The sequence below is a fragment of the Anabrus simplex genome, chromosome 10 (genome assembly GCF_040414725.1).
Source record: "Anabrus simplex isolate iqAnaSimp1 chromosome 10, ASM4041472v1, whole genome shotgun sequence".
NCBI lineage: Eukaryota > Metazoa > Arthropoda > Insecta > Orthoptera > Tettigoniidae > Anabrus > Anabrus simplex.
In genome coordinates this window covers 89,522,891-89,537,636 of record NC_090274.1, presented here as the reverse complement: position 1 = coordinate 89,537,636, position 14,746 = coordinate 89,522,891, and positions in this window count along the sequence as shown.

The window sequence follows — 14,746 nt, the reverse complement described above, 5'->3', positions numbered from 1 at the left end:
AAAATTTTGTAACATGTTTGATTTTCGGCCTACTGTCTGCTCTGTTTTAATCTACTATGAGTAGAAGAAAACCTTTCCGACGAGATGTTCTTGGCACTAAATAATGTTCCTGTTTCGGATTTAGTTGAAGTTAGGAGTGAAATAATTTAATAATGTGAAGTCATTCATTAAAAGGATTGAGATCGCGAGATTATCTCCGTGGATCGGGATCTACTTCTTTCTTTAAATTTTATCTTTTCTGTCTTTCTTTTACACTTCAGTACCGCTTACTGTTGTTGTCGTCTCCATGGGAACTACTGTTTTGGATTATTGATAAGGATTGATTATACTGCTGAATTAATTAGTTTTGTGAGGAGCGTACCATTAAGTTGGGAGCTGTTCGCTCTTAGTTGATTTATGAATTGAATGTGCGAGTTCTTCCTGGTGGTTTGAGCTGGATTGCTCTTCATTCTGATTTCATTTTATGTGTGCTTTTTTCTTTTGTTGTATAGAGCTGCTTACTGTGATAACCAATGACTGATTTCTAATTTTTGGTGGGCACGATACCATTCTTGTTTTTCCATTTCGAAGCACGGTGAATTTTTGGGGTCGTTTCGTGACCTGTTGAACGTCTATCTATCTTTGAGAGCGCCTTCGGTTTTGGATATGCTTTCTGTGAATGTTAATTAATTTTCCTGTTGTGCCTATTGCGACCCGGTTCATAGGATGATCTAGCAGCCTCACCTTAGCAGTGTTTCACCTAATGTACAAAATAATTCCTTTTGAAAGATTAAGATTGAGCCTCCCAGGCACGCAGTAAAGTTTAGTCCATGGACATTTTCTGACAACCAATTATCTTGTAATTTAATCTCGATTTAAGTCTATCTATAAATTAAATTGAAAAGCGCCCCTTGACACTAGGTATACATTTCTACTCAATTCAGAATTATTTAATAAACCCATTTAAAATATTAATTCGTCATCTCAATTCAGAGTTTATTTAATTCTTCAAATTATCATATTAATTCATTATTCAATTCAGCGTTTATGTAATTTAATCTAATTATCATATTAATAATCTAATTATCATATTAACTTGTTATCCCAATTCAGTATTTACTTTATTGATCAATTTACCATTTTAATTAGTTAAACTGTTTGTCTTTGTGAAGGTGCACCTGTAGTTTCAAGGGAGTTTTATTTTCCTATCATATGTAACTTTCTCTTATAGCAAAAATTGAATTATTTAGTTTTTTGAAAAACTCGCAAATTTTTCTTTCATGGTTTCTAATATTTCCTGCCGTGCAAATCTTTTGGTTCGGAGTGAGTTACCTCTAGTTTATGGCCTGTTACTGAACTATTTGGTGAGTATTCTCTGTTTTCCTTCTTAAGTAAGGAATATTTGCTATCTCTTGCTCTTCGTTTACTTGTACGAGTAAATGCCGGTACGACTGGTATGCCAGTTATATTTAGCTATAGATCGAATTAATATTTTATTCCAATTTTCTCTATTTAGCGGTATACTGAATGCCCGGTCTAGCGTACTGCTGTAGGTAGCTCATTTTCGACTTTGGGATGGAATGAATATTTCTTTATGGTAGTAGTGGCCTGTGTCGGTTTCCTGTAAATATTGTATTCTATCGAAGTAGGAAGTCTGTTTAACGCGAGATCTAGAAAATGTATGCTTCCATTTTACTCAGATTCCAGAGTGAACTTTATCTATGGATCAATATTGTTTAAATTGTTTATAGTGGAGCCTGCATAAGTAATTCTTTTGTGAAGGATAACGAAAGTGTCATCTACAAATCTGGCCCAAAATTTTATGTTCGCAAAGTCACTATTGTTATTAATTGCCGTATGCTCTAAATAGTCAATGTATATTTCTGCTAATATCCCTGAGGCTGGCGACCCCATAGCCAACCATCCTGCAGATATATGCAATTATTAAAAAGGAAAAAAATTATTATTAACCACTAGTTTCAAAATTTCCATGAAATCTAGAATCTCGAATTTACTGAGGTTACTATGTTTATTTAAATTATTTTGGATAATAGGAAAAAGTTTCTTTGCACTGACACTCGGATACATATTTGTTGTATCGACAGAATGCAACGAGTGGACAGGCTGTACTTCAAAGCTCTCTTGTTTTTTAATTTAATGGTATTTTTCACAGAATTATTCGACAGAAAAGGATAATTCTTTATTAGAAATTTCTGGATAAATTGTGTTAATTTATACAATGGACTTGGCCTATAATTGATGATGGGGCGTATGGGGACGCCAGCCTTATGGATCTTAGGTAAAGCTTTCGCTACTGGCAATCCGGGGTTCATACTTATTAGTTTTATCTTCTCTTGTTCTGTAAATAAAAACGAGGTATTTTGAGACTGATTTTAGGAGACGTTGTATCTGTTGGGTCGGATCTTTTTAGTCACAAATATTATATTAATATTTATAGATCCACCTCTTCAGTACAATGCAATACAATCCACTATTTTATGTGGTTAAAATATATACATAATACATACAGGCCTTAGGTACATGTTTCACCGTTTTTTACGGGCATCATCAGCCTATATCAATCTTAAAAATTAATGGATATGGGATCTTTCTAATCTTATAAACTATAGAGTAAAATGTTGGACAATGATCTCATAAAATGCTGTACTATAACATCTAAAATAGGGATATTGCACGGAAAGTACGTTAAAAATACTGTGAATTAACAGTTTTTCAAGATTATAACGTGGTTAATCATTAATATTTGAGTGTTTAAAACCAAAATGGATCCTCTTTTCATACACCATTAGGACTGTGATGGCCTTGAGTGTATAAGCACTATCATCCAAGGGGGATGGTTACTCCATTCCCATAGCATGAGTTCAATATAGTAAAATCAATGTCAGTTATTTAAAATAGAAGTGATCACATATCAAATGTGTTAAAATAAGTACAGTTGATTTATCAGAAAGTCGTAGAAAAGAAGATGGGACTTCATGTGGAGACGTTGCTAAAGCTAAAATGTTGTGTCAAAGCTAGCTTATGTCAGTATTTAGTTATGTTAGTACGGTAATCAATTGGATCCAAAAGACGGTCAAGTGGGTGTTATTAACCCTGTTGAAACATTTGTTCGAAGAAATGATCGAGTTTTACCTGAAACAAAATGTTAGAGAGAGTTAGTTAAATAGTATTGTGCATGAGACTAAGGCGGTGTTTACTCGTACAGTGCGTGTTAAGTACGTCGGGCTGTTCCAGCAACCTTTCTACTGCTAGTATTATACCGGTGCGGCTGAGGCGGTGATGGACACGGTGGGGAGGGGGAAGGGGAGCGGATTCTTGCGTGCAGGTGTTGTTGTTTGAGGGCTGTTAGGAGCAGAATGGGCGGGCCTAACATTTGGCGAGGTGGTGGGAACTTTAGAACAAAAAGTTCTAAAAGTCTGCGGGATTGTATTATGTTTCGACTTCACAATACCTAATAACTTTAATGTTAGCTCATATAAAGGATATTTTGCCTCTGTGGCATCTTTGTTATAGGCTTGGTCTAAAAAGATGTAAAGACTTTCTAATTCATTCATAAGTTTTCCTTTGCCTATACATCTTAGAATAGTGAGATCCTTATCAATTGATGTAAACTGGTGTCCTGTTTCACATGTATGTGAGCTCATCGCTGTATATTTGTTATGTTTGAAGGCATTGTAATGCTCCATATATCTCGTATAGAAGCTGCGCCCAGTCTGACAAACGTAACTAAATCCATACTGAACGCAAGTCAGTCCGTAAATACCAGATCTCAAAAAACGGCTGTTTTATAATTGACTTTATTATGATTAAAAAATATACTTTGATTTGTATTTACTGTTCTGAAGGCAATATAAATGTCGCATTTCTTGAATGTGTTTGCGATCTGGTGGACGGCTCGGTTGTTGTATGTAAACGTGGCATAACTAGTTTTTTAGGTTTATTCGGAATGAGATTCGTGGATAGTTTATATTTAACTTTATCAATTAAACGGTTAATCATTTCAACTTTGAACCCATTAAGTTTAGCCAAGTTCCTTATATAGTTTAATTCAATTTTTAAGCTGTGAGGGGAGAGTGGGATTTTCAAAGCTCTGTGTATTAAATTATAGAATGACGCCTATTTATGAGTATTGGGATGTAAAAAGGAATTATCTATGGCTATAGGAGATTGTGTGGCTTTCCCGTATATTTGAAAATCAAAAGTATTATTGACGCGCGTGATCGTTATATCTAGAAAATTTAAGGACTGTTTAACTCCGTCTTCCTAAGTGAATTTTACATTAGGGTCAATTTTATTTAATTTACCTAAAACTTCGTCACTGTTAGTAACATTTTTGTCAATAACCACAAAGGTGTCATCCATGAATCTTAGCCACAAACATATAGCTTTTATATGCGCTTTGATGTCCGTATGCTACGTTGAATCCATGAAATGTCTGCCAAGATGCCGGACAAAAGGTCACCCATGGCTAAGCCAGTTTGTTGATAACTCTTTCCGTTAAAGGAGAAAAGTTGTTATTCAAAACAAATTTCAATATCTTCATAAATTCATCAATTTCCACCTTACTCAGGCTGCTATGTTTTCAAATATTGCCATAGATAATTTTGACTGTTTCTTTAGTAGGTATATTTGGATACATGTTTATGACATCACAGGAACACATTATGTGGTTAGGTTGTAAGTCAAATCTACTAAAATATCACCAAATTTGATTGAATTCTTTAAAGGAAGTTTATTATTAAACTAATAATGTTGTTTTAGAAAACCGTGGATATAGTTGGAAACTTTATAGGCAGGGCTATTACGGCAATTAATAATCGGACGTACGGGAATGTTGTTCTCATGGATTTTAGGTAGGACTCTGGCTACTGGAATGCTGGGGTTCATGTTGATAAGTCTCTGTTGTTCCTGTTCATTAAGAAGGAATGTGGAGTTCATTATAGATTTTAAATTGCGCTGTATTCTTACAATAGGATCTTTGCTAGCAATTGTACAAATCTTATCCTTAAAAAATTATTCTGTTCTATTTATGTAACTGTCCTTATCCAATAATACTATAGACCCTACTTCATCAGCTTTTGTGACTAAGATGTAACTATCTTCATTTTTAGTTCTCAAAATACGTATTACTGTTTTTGATTAGAATCACATTTAGCGTTAAGTCCTTTAGCTAGGGTTCGTAATTTCATTTTATGTCAAAAATAGTGTCATTTTGGACTTCAAAGGGGACTTTAGAAACGTTAGCCTCTACCTCAGCTACTGTGGTAATTATATCCAAATTCTTTTTTATTCACTAGGCCAGTTATACTTTGGACCCTTATTTAGGAGTTCCACTTCTATTTCAGAAAACTGCACACTCGTTAAATTAACAATTGCAGGTGAATTGACACGTGGAATACTTGCATTTGTTTATCTGCATTCTGTACAATGAACTGTGTTTGGGATTCTTTTAAATGTGTTAATTTCTTATCTAATGTAGTCCGTTTCTTGTCCAGTAAAACCATCATTTTGTAGTCTACGTGCAGTTGGAAAGAGTTCCATTCCAATGGGGGCAATGCCTGGGTCACTGTTAAATTAATTGTTAATATGGTTTTAAGTTCAACTGCGAATTGTTTTTATGTAGTGACCTAACTTCATTCCTTAACCATATTTCATTTACTTTCTTTTGGATTTATTCATACTTGGAATGGTTAAGTTTCTTCTTTGTGTAGGTTTCATAAATTTTGGGATCAATTTTAGTTCTAAACATTGCTTCAAAAATGTTATATCTTTAGACAACTTGCATATTTTAATTTTGAGATTGATAAACCTATTCAATTTGAGTTTTGCCTGGTTGGCTACTAAGTTACAAGTAACTATTCTCATTTTGATTCCGTATTGAAGATGACGTATATCACAAATATCATTATAATATTTGTAGATCCACCTGTTCAATACAATGCAATGAAATCCATTATTTTATGTGGTTAAAATATGTAAATAATAATACACAATTCACAGGTATATGTTTCACCCTTTTTTATGGGCATCATCAGCCTGTAACAATCTTAAAAATTAATGGATACGGGATCTTTCTAATCTTATAAACTATAGAATAAAATGTTGGACAACGATCTCATAAAATGTTGTACTATAACATGTAAAATTAGGATATTGCACAGAATGTATGTTAAAAAATACCGTGAATTAACAGTTTTTGAAGATTATAACATGGTTAATCAAGAATATTTGAGCGTTTAAAACCGAAACGGATTCTCTTCTTATACATCATTAGGACTGTGACGGCCTTGAGTGTAAAAGCACTAAGAAGATGTACAATATTATAGGGAAGGATCCACCTTTCAATACTCCGGAGTATTGTACATCTTCTTATTTCTCTATTCAATATGGAACAATCATGAAGTTTTTAACTTTAAATGTAAAAGCACTATCATCCAAGGGGGATGTTTACTCCATTCCCATAGCATGAGTTCAAGATAATAAAATCAGTGGATCTGTACATATTGTAATAATATTTTTTATATATGTCATCTTCAATACGGAACCAAAATGAGAATTGTTACTTGTAATCTTTTTTAGTCACTGTAAAAGAGCTTTTCTTGAAAAATTCCTCATTTTTTGGTGTAATCTGTGTTTTCCATTATTACTGTCGTGTTCCCTTTATCTGCCCTAGTGATAATGAGGTTCTTTTCTCTAATTTCCTTTTTGAGGTTTATTACCTGTTCCCATTCTACAAAATATTCTTGGTTTCTATTGTTACTTGTAGATAATGCTTTTCTCTTCGATACATGGGTTTTGTTCAGTTTTCTCCTATTATCGAATCTGACCTCATCTTGTATTTCCGGGGGTATTTCATTAACAGCTACTTCTGACTCAACAATCATTATGGTAGTGGCATTGATTATATTCATGTTCGACGAATTGTGTTTCGGACCTTTTTCCAGTATCTTGTTTTCCTGCTGTGTTAATTCTGTTTTTGACAAATTTATAATTGGAGGGTGAAATTTCTCAATCAAGTTGTTTAAATTGTTATGATTTTCTATTTTGCTTTTTGTGTTGAGATTTCTGTCTAGTACGAGCTGTTTTTGGGCTAATATTTCCTGCATTCTTCTTGAAAATTTCTCCTTTCCTCTCAAGAAGAGAGCAGAAAATATTTTAAGTTCAACATTGTGACTAACTTAATAGGTGTTATTTATTTATTTATGAATCAAAAATTATTCTATTTCAAGTGTTTTATTAAATGACAAAGCAAACACAAAGAAACATTTTATTCTTTTTCAGATTTAAATAAGGATTTGAGTTCCAATAGCAGAGCTGATTTAAAATTTCAGCATGTAGTGACTAATTTAATAGATTTTATTCAATTATGATTTGAAAATTTCTATATTGAAGTCTGTAATAAATAACATATTAAGTAAGTAATGTTAAAACACAAAGAAATTTTCAACAATTTCAAAGAATTATATATAATTGTCCTGTTGATACATATATTTGTAATAATGCACAAAGTCCAAATGTTATTGATGTTTTGGCACCGCTGAAGAAGAGAGTAGTTAGCTCTAGAAACATGTACGGTAATTAAGTTAAATAAAATATGTAAAGAACTGACAAGGCGGGAACGTGTTTTATAAGTCAATATGGACAGGATTAACCAACATGGTGGAAATAATCCATGCTAATAATATTCTCGCCATATAATGGAAAGAGAGAAAGGATGTGCATTTACTTTCAACTGTTGATAAGGACTTGGACTTTGATGTGAAAATTCAAAGAAAATGAGGTTGAGGAGAGGAAGTAGTGAAAAACCCCAAGGGTACTGGAAGATAACAACCAGAAAATGAATACAGTATATCGTCAAGACCAAGCCCTTGGATATTTCCCTGTAACGCGATGGACTATGCTGTATCTATTGGATATGGCTATCTTCAATTCATACATTGTGTTCATGAAAGTTACTGGCAGGTGGCGGCATTATACAGAATTTCTCAGAGCATTTGCCAAGCAATTGTTGCAGTGTTGCTCTCCTGCCTGGGACAACAAAAGAAGAACACCCAGTCAACACAGCCACCTAAGACTTCAAACAAATGTATGGGGCATTTTCCAGTGCCTGTTACTCCAACAGAAAGGAAGAAACTTCCTTCTAGGCCCTGCAATGTTTGCAAGGGTCATAAAATAAGGTCCAAAGAGAGGTGGCTATGTGAAAATTGTGGTATTACTCCATCTGGAGAGCTGCTTCAAAAATTATCACACAATGATTCACTACTGAAGACTGAGAAACAGTTAATGAACAGTTAGGCATTGACTTGTGAAGTATATAGCTTTGAAAAAATGCCAGTTTTTGACCAAGCATCAATATACAAAATTAAAACACAATTTTCTAAACTAAATAGTTTTCTGTCCCTGCAAGTTACACTAGTAGTCACGTTCCAATGGGTTACTTAAAGTATAGTTTCAGAACTTTGCTGCTTTGAAAGTGGGAAACCACAGAAAACCATATTTGGAAGAATGGCTGAAAGAGAATTGCAAGGATGTTCGAGGCTTTATGGTCTGAGGAAAGGTAGAAAATGCAGGCAGACAAATCAATGAAGCCTTTGGAGAAAGGAAAACTAGGTAAGAAAGAGTAGTGATGGGTGACACAACAGTGCTGATGAATTGGATATGGAGGAACATAGTCAACAGCTTGCTGATAATCCTATGAAACTACAGTCCAACAATCGGGCTCATTTCATATGTGCATCTTTCCCACTTTATCCAAGCAATTGCCCCTCAACAAGAGCTCAGATGGAAAAAATCTAGCAAAAAAAACATAAAGCACAGATATGACAGGAACATATCCAACCCCATTATCAAGGTAAAGAAGTAGATGATAGCATTCTGGGAAAATAACAGGCTGCTGATGCTGATGAAATGGGAGTCCCAATTTTGAAGTCAGAATTTGAGAAGTTTTGAAAGAACTAAGTATATACAAGGCACCAGGAATTGATGACATACCCTCAGAATTACTGACTGCCGTAAGAGAAACCAGCACGGTGAGGTTATTCGCTTTATTGTGCAAGATACATGGAAAAGGAGAATTGCCATATGATTTTTGGCAAAATGATGTTATATCTATGCTTGTGAAAGCCGCTGCTGACAAGTGTGAAAACTATCGTGCCATTAGTTAGTATGGAAAGACAATTGAGTTGGAGGACATCAATTTGGCTGCAGAAGAAATGTAGGAACACATGAAGCAATCCTGACTTTATGTCTGATCTTAGAGGATTGAATTAAGAGGGACCAGCACACATACACACTATCCGTAGAAAAACAAAAGGCATTCATTGTCAGATACCGAGAAAGAAGAACAATTTACAATATGCAAAACATCAGTCTGCTGTGATAAGAATTGAGGACATTGAGAAAGCAGCAGTATTCCTTAACAGAGTCAGGCAGGACTGGAGATTCCTCCTTCCTCACAATGTTTATATAGAAGAAAGAAGCAGTAAAGAAAATCAAAGGGGAATTTGGACAGGGTATCGCAATCAAAGGAGAGGAAATCAAAGCTCTCAAGTTTGCTCATGATATTGTTTTTTATCTCAGTTTTCAGAAGATCTGGAGAAATTGTTGAATGGTACAGGCAGAGTCTGGGGAAAGAGTACAAGTCCAAAATAAATAGAACCCCCCCAAAAAAGTAATGGAGTGCAGTAGAAAAAAAGTCAGCTGACAGAGGAAAAATGAGATTAGGATATGAACTTCTAAAGGTAGCAGATGAATATTGTTACTTGTGTAATAAAGAAACTAACGACAGCAAAAGTAATGAGGACGTAAAATGTAGATTACAGTCTAGCACAAGCAAGGAGGGCCATTCTTCAGAAAACAAATTTGCACCTTTCAAACAGTGATAAACAGATGTTTTTGAACACATTTGTCTGGAGCATGGTGTTGTGTGGAAGAAAAACATGGACAATAACTAGCTGAGGAAAATAGACAGAGTAGAAGCTCCTTAAATTGTGTTAAAGATGAATGCTGTAGGTGAGCTGTGTAGATCGAATCATGAATGAAAGGTACAGAATTAAATTGGTGAGAGATCAATATCAGTAAATTTGACAAGAAGAGATAGGACATATCTTAAGACACCCAGGACTTGTTCAGTAGGTTCTTGAGAGAATTGTAGTCAGTAAGAACAGTAGGGGTAGAACAAGATATGAATATGACAAGCAGATCACATGAGATGTAGGATGTAGTAGTTATCTACAGTTGGAAAAGACACCACAGGATAGGGGCACATGAAGTGCTGCATCACATCAGTCTTTGGGCTGATGACTCTCAAACAATAACATGTGAGAAAATGTGTCCTGGTTAACAGAGACTGCAATTTGTTTCCAAGAGGACATGCTGAGAACCCGGTTATATTCATTAATCAAGATGAACAAGCCAGTCCAGTGCAATTATAAAATAGACTGTATTAAAGCCAAACATGGTCATACTGTATTACACCTTTCTTCATATCACCCAGTATTGAATCCCACTAAGCTGATCTGGTCAAGTGTCAAGAATGGCATTTCTGAACAAAATGTGATGTTCAGAATGGAAGCATTACTATAATTTATGGTGAGCAAATTGCTTCTATTACAAATGAGGACTGGAAGTAAAATTTGCGAGCACGTAAATTAATTTGAACATCAGTAATTTCAACTGAAGATTTATTTGATTATAGTGACAGTGATGGAAGCAATACTGAAATCCCAAGAGAAAGTGGTAATAAAACAACACTGCCAACGGAAGTAAAATAGGCATGAATAGAGAATATGATGAAACAGTGGGAGGGGCATTATCTATGCCTAGATATAGTGACAGTGAATGATCCATTGTCTTCTATCAAGTGATTAACATACTGAGTTATGTGTAATGTGCTATTATATGTGTAATTATTGGAAGGATTTCTGAAAGGCTTAACAGGAATACTATAATTTATGATGAGATTGTACATTTCATAAGGCATGCATTGTACAATATCCTTCACTTATACTCTCCTGTGTATGCTCGAACCTAGTCCTTGTCACCTTCCACAACAGCGCACTTCCCGTCCTGCACTTAAATGAATGTTCTCCACAATTTGCAAAAGATGTACCCAAAGATTGTGACTCAGTCCTCAACACAACAGAAGTATAAGAATGAAACCTACACCATTAGGAACCCTCCTGATGTACAACATACAGGCAGACAGGGTAAAAAGTATGGTGTATCTAGGGAGTAACATAGGACCATTGTGCTGCAATTAAATGCTGAAGAAACCAGAGACTATCTTCATTAGCAAGTGGCAACACCTATCCTGATACGATCACAGAATCAAGCTCAAAAAGACAATAACAAAATGCTGTATCCTCTCTTCCCTACTAAATACCGTAGAGCCCTATATAATTTATTATCCACAGAAAAGAGAATCCAAACATTCAAGATGTGGATATATAATGGCAAATTGTGTAATTCCTGTGGGCTAATTTCATGTCGCACCAATGGAGATAGGTCTTATGCCAACAAAAGGATAGGAAAGGGCTAGGAGTAGAGAGGAAGCAGTGGTGGCCTGAATTAAGGTACAGCCCCAACATATTAATGACATGACAATGGGAAATGATAAAAACTATCTTCAGGGTTGCCGCCAGTTGGGTACCCCACACAAAGAGCTGTCAACCTCAGCTTATCAAGACAATTTAACTCAAGAGGCTGAAATACACGTATCACATTATGAGGACTGTTACAAGTAATATTTTGAGGAAAAAATTTAGGCAGAAGAGGACTTAGAATAAGATGGACATCTTGGATCAATATTTTGAATGGGTTGGAGCTTTTTGGCACATGACAAAAGGAAGATAGCCATGCTTGTAGCCAAATTCCAGTTAGGATAAGGTACCAGTAACAGTGAAGAAACCAGCCATCAGATGCCATGCATTGGAGGGACTTTGAACAATAATAGCTGCTATATATTAACTAGCATAAAATATCGAGCTACCTGAAGAAATTACGAAAATCGTTTCAAATATTGGAAATTTCACTATACATCTTTCCAAGGATCTTCAAAATGTCTGCTTAAAAACGAGGAGTTGCCCAATTAAGTCTATTCAGCAGTTTGTTAGAATTTCCATTATCAGAAAAATGACATCAAAATATTAGATTACTTCAAATGTGTTCACCTGTGTTTCTCTTGGCACTGTCAACTCGGATTTCGGTTCTTCTTTCAAACACATCTCTTCTGATATAATTTTGTAATTGTCCTGTGGAAAAGTTAATATATTAGGCAAATTTTTCAGACACATCTGGAAATGTATTTATATATGAGTGGGCTTAACAATTCATCATTTCCTAGTAAATAAGACAGTTTAAGTTTCAAATCTTGAACTATCGTTTATCAGAAAATCTCCATGTTGAGTATCCATAAAAGCATGACAATTAAGAGACCTTCAGGAGTGGAGGAATGTCCTGTTTAAATGCTCATATTTAATTTTGAAGAGTAGAACAATTATATAAAATAAAATCTTCTAAAATAACACCGAATGATCAGGAAAATGTACAGACATACTTACAAATAATCTGCTCATTATAAAGAAACCAATAATGAAATATTAAGAACTTCACAATTTATCACTGTTATCTTTCATGTCTTGTACCAACAAATACAGCTCAGCAGGAAAATGTATCTTCCATATTTCCTCTTCTATATGAAGTGTTCAGCTTGAAGACAGGGAAGATCCTCAATAGCCCTACCATCAAATGGCATAGAGAGCTAGGTGTCACTGAGGAGGCAAACTAAGGAAATGAAGAGTAAGGTAGCTTTCCATTGCGTTCCTCCTCCAGCCAGACAGTGCTGTTACATACCAGTCTCTCATGAGCACGGTACTGTACACACAGACCAGCTATTTCACACCTTTTCCTATAGGATCTGGCTGTATTAGGAATGGTGTTGCCCGTACTGCTCATATCTCAGTCACTTTCATATCGTAAGAGCCAAGAATGAGACTGAGACCCAAAATACAAGTGACAAACTTGTTCTGGGCCAATCCAGAAGACAACAGGTATTGAACACACAGTATCTCACCAGAAATGGAATAGGGCAGGCCACCTCATATGGAAGTCATAAGCCCTAAACAACTTAAACCATACCCTATAGGTTATCTACAATATCATAGAGGGCCTGTATGCCTGACATCAGTGCTCCTTGTGCCGGTACGAGTACATATGGTCAGCTGACAGGGATATTGCAACTTGCTTTACATTGCACTGATACAGAGAGGTCTTTTGGTGATGATGGGATAGGAAAGGGCTAGGAGTGGAAGCATACCTGCCAACTTTACAAAACCAAAAATCAGGAGATTTTGATATGAAAATCAGGAAAATCAGAAGAAGCAATTGGTCAAAACTGCTTATTCTGCATGTCTTGTGCAATACAGTACTATGATATATCTGTAACACTGATTGTCTCAAAGCCTGACTGCTGCTGTGTGAGAGTACAAGGCTAAAAATTACACATCTCTATTACCTCACAGGAAGTACATGTGTGAGATGATCAGTCTGTGATATTCCGAAAATAGTATGAACTCGTGTTCCACATGTGTGAATCAGTCATGTACTTAGATACCATTACTTAGCAAAAGCATAGATTAATATATTGCACGCAATTATGTGAAGCTCAGTGCTATTAGTATCAAATAACCAGCTGTTGTACCCGTACTTCGCTATGGAATTCTCAGAAAGAATGTCCTTATAGTTTTCCCAACTGAAGTCACCATAGGTCATAACAATGACATCATTATGAATGTCATGATTAAAAGTAATGCTGTCATATGAAATATTCTATAAAATGAAAAACAGCACATTTTCTCACTTTTAACGAAAAGTACTACGGTTGATATAGATGTTGATTCCCTTAGGGAATCTGAAATATTTGTCCAGAATGAGTAAATGTATAATACCAATATAAATGGTCAGTTATTGGACATTATAAATTTTCCAGCTAACTCATTCTTGGTTGCCAGCCTTTCGCTCTCGTGTGCTAGGGTGGGCTCATCAGTTGGTAAATAGCACACCCACCAATACGCTGGCTAGTGGATACCGTGGAGGCTACTGTGTAGGTTGCTTGGAGCCACCGGCAGTGCCAATGCACTAAGAGACTTTGTCTTATTAAAAAAATTGATGCCTGCTTGGCCATCAGATGATATAGATGTTGATTCCCTTAGGGAATCTGAAATATTTGTCCCGAATGAGTAAATTTATAATACCAATATAAATGGTCCGTTATTGGACATTATAAATTTTCCAGCTAACTCATTCTTGATTGCCAAAGTTTCACCCTTGTGTGCTAGGGTGGGCTCATCAGTTGGTACCGGTACCAATAACGTCAATAATGTTAGACTTTAAAATATGGGGAATATTGATATATAGTGTAGAAATCACTGATGAAGTGAGTTGGGGCTCCTGAAACATGTACGTGTGAAATAATTATACAAAATTAAAAACTGATAATATATTGATATGGCAGACCAAACCATCGTCCATAGTATATTATGTGCTGGATGTCACTCATTGTTATTGGAAATAGTGGATACTTGTTGTCACTGGAACCTTGTAATGGAACACTTTAAAACATAATGAAACACTTTAGAACATTTATGAAAAGTATAACGGGTTATTTTTATGTTATGTAACACTTTAAAACATGTATTAGAAAAATCGATCAGTGATCAAATGTTTTGTGCTACTGTTTGTTCTGTTG